Raw genomic sequence first — 6,778 nt, 5'->3', positions numbered from 1 at the left:
GTTCGACTACTAATACTCCAAAGCATGCTGGGGCAGTTACACGAGTCACACAACGCATGCGATATTACATTCCTCTTTTCCACTACAATCTAACATGTAAATAAAACTGAACGTTAAGCTAACAAAGTCTTCAATGTTCCGAAATCTTAAGCTGCCAAACATGACTGCCCGTGAAAAACCGCATACAGGTTCTCTGAAAAATTCACTATATGATCCACAACAACACGGACTAACAGTTCAGATCTCATCAAATCTCCTCTGCGGGCGGACAGTTCGCTTAGGTCTGGAGATACTGAGCTGAGGCGGATGTAGCGCGATTTCCTCTTCACCTCCGGTTGACGGGGACGTTTCTTTCTGGAGGGGTAGGATGTTCTCGCAGCTATCATCACGAGTGTCGTTCTCTTGGATCAGCGTCTGTGGAAGGCTGCGGAACATGGAGACATTCCTAGTTACCTTGGACCCATCATCTCGTTGGGCGGTGACCATGGTTCCGTTCCTTTCCGTAACTACCAGAGGAGTTGGGTTAAATGGTGTCGAAAGTTTGTTTAGCCGGGGTTGTTTCACCAGAACAGTGTCTCCTACGTCGATAGGGTTTGCTTCAGCATGTAGGCGTTTGTCTGCATAGCATTTCATGATGCCTTTTGCCTCGGCATCGCGCTTACGCACATTACTGTCGTCGGGATGAGTGAAAGATTCAGCATCTGGCATCTTCGTTCGCGGGTCGTGCCCAAACAGGAGACGGTATGGAGTAAACCCTGTGGTGGTATGAGGAGTGCAGCGGTATGCTCGCAGAAACTGATGCATAGCATAGATCCAGCTCTGCCCTTGGATCTTGGCCGACTTGATCGCCTTCATTAAGGGTTTGTTGAAGTTTTCAACTTGCCCGTTAGCCTTCGGCAAGAGGGGAGTTATCTTGCGATGTTTGATACCGCAGGTCTTAAGAAAACCTTTCCAGACTTGGCTGTTGAAAGGCGGGCCGTTGTCGGTTTTTACAACGTCAGAATATCCATAGGTGCAGAATACTTTGTCCACGACTTGAATAACCTGTTCAGCCGCAGTAGAGCGTACAACCTATACAATAGGAAAACGAGAATACTCGTCTGTAATGACCATCAAGTACTGACCAGACGGAAGAGGACCACAGAAGTCTATGCTGAGGTTGATCCACGGACCACGTGGAAGGTTCGACATGTTGAGAGGTTCTGAGTGTTGTCTGGTAGTGTTAGCTTAACATGGTATGCAGCGTCTTACGGCGTTATCAACGGCAGTGTCGAGGCCTGGGAAGCACATTTTGCTCCTAATCAACGCTTTAGTCTTACTTGTGCCTTGATGACCTTCGTGGGCCAACTGTACGGCTCTGGCTTGTATCGACGTAGGCATTACGATTCGCGTGCTCCTTAGCAGCAAGTTCCCGTGACGGTTCACAGTCAGTTCATCTCTGAGGTTCTAGAATTGACGCAGTGCGGCCTGGTCAACGTCATACCTGTTGACTTGTGTTACTCCGTCATAAAGCCCTGCAGTTATTGGGATTCTAATACATTAGCTGCTATTGTGAACATTGGGACTAAATTCTACCATGGCTGGTGTATAAACAGTCATCTTACAATCAATGATTTACCTAAATATGTCACCATATCGAGACTCGACGTCACTTAGCGCACGACTACCATACGCTATGGGTTGGTCGTCTTGAACTAGGATGCCTGCGATGCCAACAGGACTTGCGTCTACAAGGATCTTGGTTTAAAATAATGGCATTGTTGTGGCTGCAGAGAGCGCGGCCTTGACGCTGTTGAACGCCTTAGTCTGCGGTTTCTCCCATTTCCAGGTTGCGTCACTGCGTGTGAGCTTGCGAAGAGGTTCCATGATGGTGGCAAAGTTCCGGATGAGACGGGCGCTGTACTGGGCCATTCCGAGAAAGGAACGCAGCTCAGTCGGATTTCGAGGTTCAGCCGCGTCTTGAAGCGCTTTAACTTTCTCGGGGGCGGAGGCGAGACCGTCTGCAGAGAATATGTACCCGAAGAACTCGATGCTTGGCTTGTTGAACTCGCATTTCATTGACGTTGAGGCCGGACTCGTGAAGTCTGCGGAGCGTTTGGTCGAGTGCGGCGTCGTGTTCATTCTGGTTTCTGCCATAAACCACGATGTCGTCACTAACATTTCGTACTCCGGGAATATTGGCTATCAGCGTCTGGATGGTATGTTGGAAAATCTCTGCGGCGGAGTTGATTCCAAAACTGAGCCTCTTATACTGGTACAATCCCACGTGCGTGGAGAAGGTGGTAATGTATCTGCATGACGGATGAAGCTCGAGCTGGTGGTACCTGGATTTTAAGTCATTTCAACCGATTCCGATAAAGGCTGGCCAGTGATTGGCTAATTGCCACATCTTGTTACTGACCAAGTTTCATGACGATCGGAAATGCTGCCGATTTTCCCCGAAAAATTTCCGATGGTACAAGAGTGTACTATTTCCGGAACCCCCAACCGGAAATGAGCCTAAGTCTCGATATTGTGACATCTGGTTGCCGACTAATTCTCCGGTAAAAAAAAGAATTAGTATAAGATTGACTTTTGTTATTAAATTTATGAGAAAAACTAACGTGGAGAGATTTCGACGTTTCGATGACATCCTGTCATCTCCAGCTGCATGAAAAACGGTTTTGTGTTTAACCCATTGTTAAGATCACTTGTCTCATTTAAAAGTTGATAACAGTCCTAAGAAAATACGCGCGCTGATTGGTTAAAAATCGTGTTTCTATAACTCGCGAACCATTTAAGTGGAAAAAAGTAGTAGTGTAAGTTAAATTACGGACCTCGACTTCTGTGAATAAAAGCCGATGTATATTTTTTTCCAAGAAAACGAATTCGAGTTTACTAGCTGTTTCCTAAACTTGCGTAATTGCACCGAATGAAAATTTGCTGTAGAAGATGGAAGTTTAAAGTAAGGTTAATTCACAAACATGGTCACCTGTCCAGCATACGGCGAGCCTCATGCGATTCTTAAATCGTGGACCCCTGCCGATGTTTTGCTTTTCTACAGCAAAACATCAGCAGGAGACCGCACCTTTTGTTGAGGTAAATTGTCATCAACTTTTACCTCCGTCACCCAGAGAAGTGTGAAAAATCAGATTCTTGGAACAAAGTCGAACACCGGTGAAAGGATTGCCGACCGTTTTCGTTCAAAAGACAAAATTACTTTTGGAACATGGAACGTGGAAACTCTATGGAGAGATGGAAGACTTGATGAACTGTGTCATGAATTAAAGCATTACAAGTGGAATGTCATCGGCCTAAGTGAAGTCCGAAGGAAGGCACTTGGTGAAATCAATAGCGACGATGGCCATAAGCTGTTCTACTGTGGTAGAGATGATAGACATGAACACGGGGTGGGCTTTTTAGTCCACAGAGACACTGCCAAATCTGTTATAGGCTGCAATTTTATTTCAAGTAGATTAATTTCTATCCGCATCAAAGCATCTCCTTTCAACATCACTCTCTTTCAGGCTTACGCCCCTACCCCAGACTACAGTGATGAAGATATCGAAATCTTCTACCAAGATATCCAAGAGAATTTTGACAAAGCACAGAAAAAAGACATCAAGATCACCCTCGGCGATTTCAATGCAAGAGTTGGAAACGACACTGCAAAAGACTGGCCTAAACAACAGGGACCCCACTGCAACGTTACAACCAACGATCTTGGCATCATCCTAACGGCGTGAACCATGGTCAGATAGACTACATATTAGTCCCAAATAGATTCAAGTCCAGTGTGTACAACGGGAGAACCAGGACGTTCCCAAGGCCCGACGTTGCAAGCGCTCATGACCTTGTTAAGACGACCTTCAGGTTGAAGCTGAGGAGAATGGCCAAGCCCCAATACACAAGACTTAAGTTCGACCTTGAAAAACTTCAGGACCCCCTTGTAGCTGACCAGTTTAGAGCATCTATCGGCGGAAAATTCGGCACTTTCCTTCTTTTTGACAATGATTCAGATCTAGAAAGTAATATTGAGACATTTGAGAAAGCAACTATTGAGACAGCTAATGAGATTCTAGGAAAAAAGACAACAAAGAAGAAAGCCTGAGTAACATCTGAAGTGCTAAGTCTGTGTGATAAAAGAAGAGATCTTAAAGAGAAAAAGAAAAGTTGTCCTCAAGCCAAGAAAGAGTACAGCAAGATAAACAAACTTGTAAAGAAAGAAATGATTAAAGCGAAAGAAAAGTGGATTCAAGAACAGTGTGAAGATATCGAAACCAACTTGATGAAGAACAATAGCAAGAAAGCTTCTGATACTGTTAAAACATTAACAAAGCCAAAGCAAAGCAAAATCAACACCATCAAAGATAAGAATGGTGAAACCATCATTGAGAGAAGTAAAATCCTAGAAAGGTGGACCGAGTACTGCTCAGAACTGTACAACTACGAGGTGCAGGGCGACGCCAGAGTCTTAGACACACCAGAAAGCCAAAGCGACGACTCAGTAGACCTCATATTGAAATCGGAAATTGAAGAAGCTGTAAAAATGTTGAAGAAAGGGAAGTCGCCAGGCGTTGACAACATCCGAGGAGAATTGATTCAAGCAGGCGGTGAGCATATGACGACAGCTCTTCTAAACATCTGTAACCAAATATGGAAAAGTGTTAAATGGCCACAAAACTGGACAAGATCTCTTGTTATTACACTCCCCAAGAAAGGTGATCTCAAACTGTGCAACAATTACCGTACCTTAAGCTTAATCAGCCATCCAAGCAAGGTTCTTCTAAGAGTCATTTTGAACCGCCTGAAACACCAAGCAAAATAAATAATTGCCGAGGAACAAGCCGGCTTTATGAAAGGCAGAAGTACTTTTGAACAAATCTTTAATCTCAGATCCATCATTGAGAAGTACCAAGAACATCAACAAGAGCTTTATCATGTATTTATTGATTTCAAGAAGGCGTTTGACAGGGTGTGGCATCAAGCGCTGTGGGCTACGAGGTTTAAAATGACATTATAGTCAATGGCAGTTCTCTGCAACATGTGAATCAGTTTACATATCTTGGTGCTCTAGTGACTGATAATGGTTCCAAATCTGAAATCCTCTCCAGAATGGCCAAAGCACAAAGTTCTCTTTCAAAACTCAAAGTTGTTTGGGATGATAAATGTATTTCTCTATCTTCAAAAATAAGACTTTTACGATCAATGGTCATTTCTGTTTTTCTGTATGCCTGTGGATCCTGGACCTTCGACGCCTACCTAGAGATAAGGGGAATTTTTTTGAGATGAGATGTCTCCGACAACTGCTAGGAATCGATTACAGGCAAAGAATATCTAATGACAGTGTTAGAGCGATGCTGACTGCCAAAATTGGACGTCATCAAGAACTTCTTGAGATTGTGAAGACCAGGAAATTGAAGTGGTTTGGTCACACCACACGTGGTGACGGCCTGGCCAAGACGTGCCTTCAGGGCACAGTCAGAGGTGGCAGAAGCAGAGGACGACCTAGGAAGAAGTGGAGTGACAACATTACTGAGTGGACGGGCCTCAGCTTCGCTGAGGCTACCAGGGCTGCCGGCTGCCCCGATGGCTGGCGCGGGCTCGTACGTGAGGCTGCTTCATCTGCTGGGCCCCAACAGCGCCTTGCGGCCTTAAGGGAGCAGTGACAGTGACAGTGACAGTGTAGAGGTCAAGACACATCAGGACTATTCATCTGGAAGGTCCGAGCTCGATCATCAGTTAAGTGCACAGTACAGTTCCATGTTCCCAAACGTTGTTGTAATGAACAAAGTCTCTTTAATTTTGCAGTAAAAGTCAGTTTTTCCGGACGCTAAAATGTCAAAGTGATCCCATTTAATGTCGTGGCCAGTGGTTTTCACATGATCAGCAATGCCGGGCTGATGAATGGTCACTTTTAGCTAGGGCCTTGAAATGTTCTGTTTTTCTGTCGTGGAGTCTTTGTTTTGTTTTGCCAATGTAGAATTCATCGCAGTTCCAGCAGACAGCTTTATAGACGACCTTGGACCTCTGAGATCGGTTCAAGCGATCTTTGTATGGAAAAAAGGAGTTGATGCGGCGTGTGTTTTGGAATATGATCTTGAGATTGACGAAAGAGTAGAAATTGTATACGCAGGGTTTCAGATGTTTCGTGACTTGGTTACTGTGAAGACCTAAGTAGGGTAACACGATTAAGATATCTTTTTTGGGGACTGTAGCTTGAACAGGGTTATTTGATTTGTTTTTATTTTTGTTCAATACATCGTTAATGTTGAACGTGATAACGCCTTGAGGGTAACCATTTTGCAACAGGAGCTTTCTCAGATCTTTAACAGCGACCTGTAATAAAGATGGCGAGGAGCAAATTCGGAAGCATCGATAGGTGAGAGTGCGGATGAGGTTGATTTTGTACTTGCGAGGTGTGAATGAATCCCACTTGGTGGAGTATTTAGATAAGTAAAAATTTTGCATTAAATGTACTCTACATACATGTAATGGTTTTAGCCGAAAACTTATTCTGTGTATATTAAATTCACAATAACAATTATATACTGACACTCCATTTAGCCTTTAAGTAACGGCTAAGTTTGTCCTCTGTAATATATAAGGCCCCTCATTTAGCCGTTAATTAATGGCTAAGTTTGTTCTTGCTGTCAAACATGGTGAAGGTGTCATCTACATATCTGAACCAAAGTGAAGAACAGAATCTTCTGTTCATCTACCATTTTTCTTCAAAGTGGCACATGAAAATGTTAGCCAAAACGGGGCCTAAAGGTGAACCCATGGCTACACCATCAAC

This window comes from Montipora foliosa, chromosome 6 (assembly GCF_036669935.1).
Source record: "Montipora foliosa isolate CH-2021 chromosome 6, ASM3666993v2, whole genome shotgun sequence".
NCBI classification, from domain to species: domain Eukaryota; kingdom Metazoa; phylum Cnidaria; class Anthozoa; order Scleractinia; family Acroporidae; genus Montipora; species Montipora foliosa.
Note: the sequence above shows the minus strand (reverse complement) of the source record.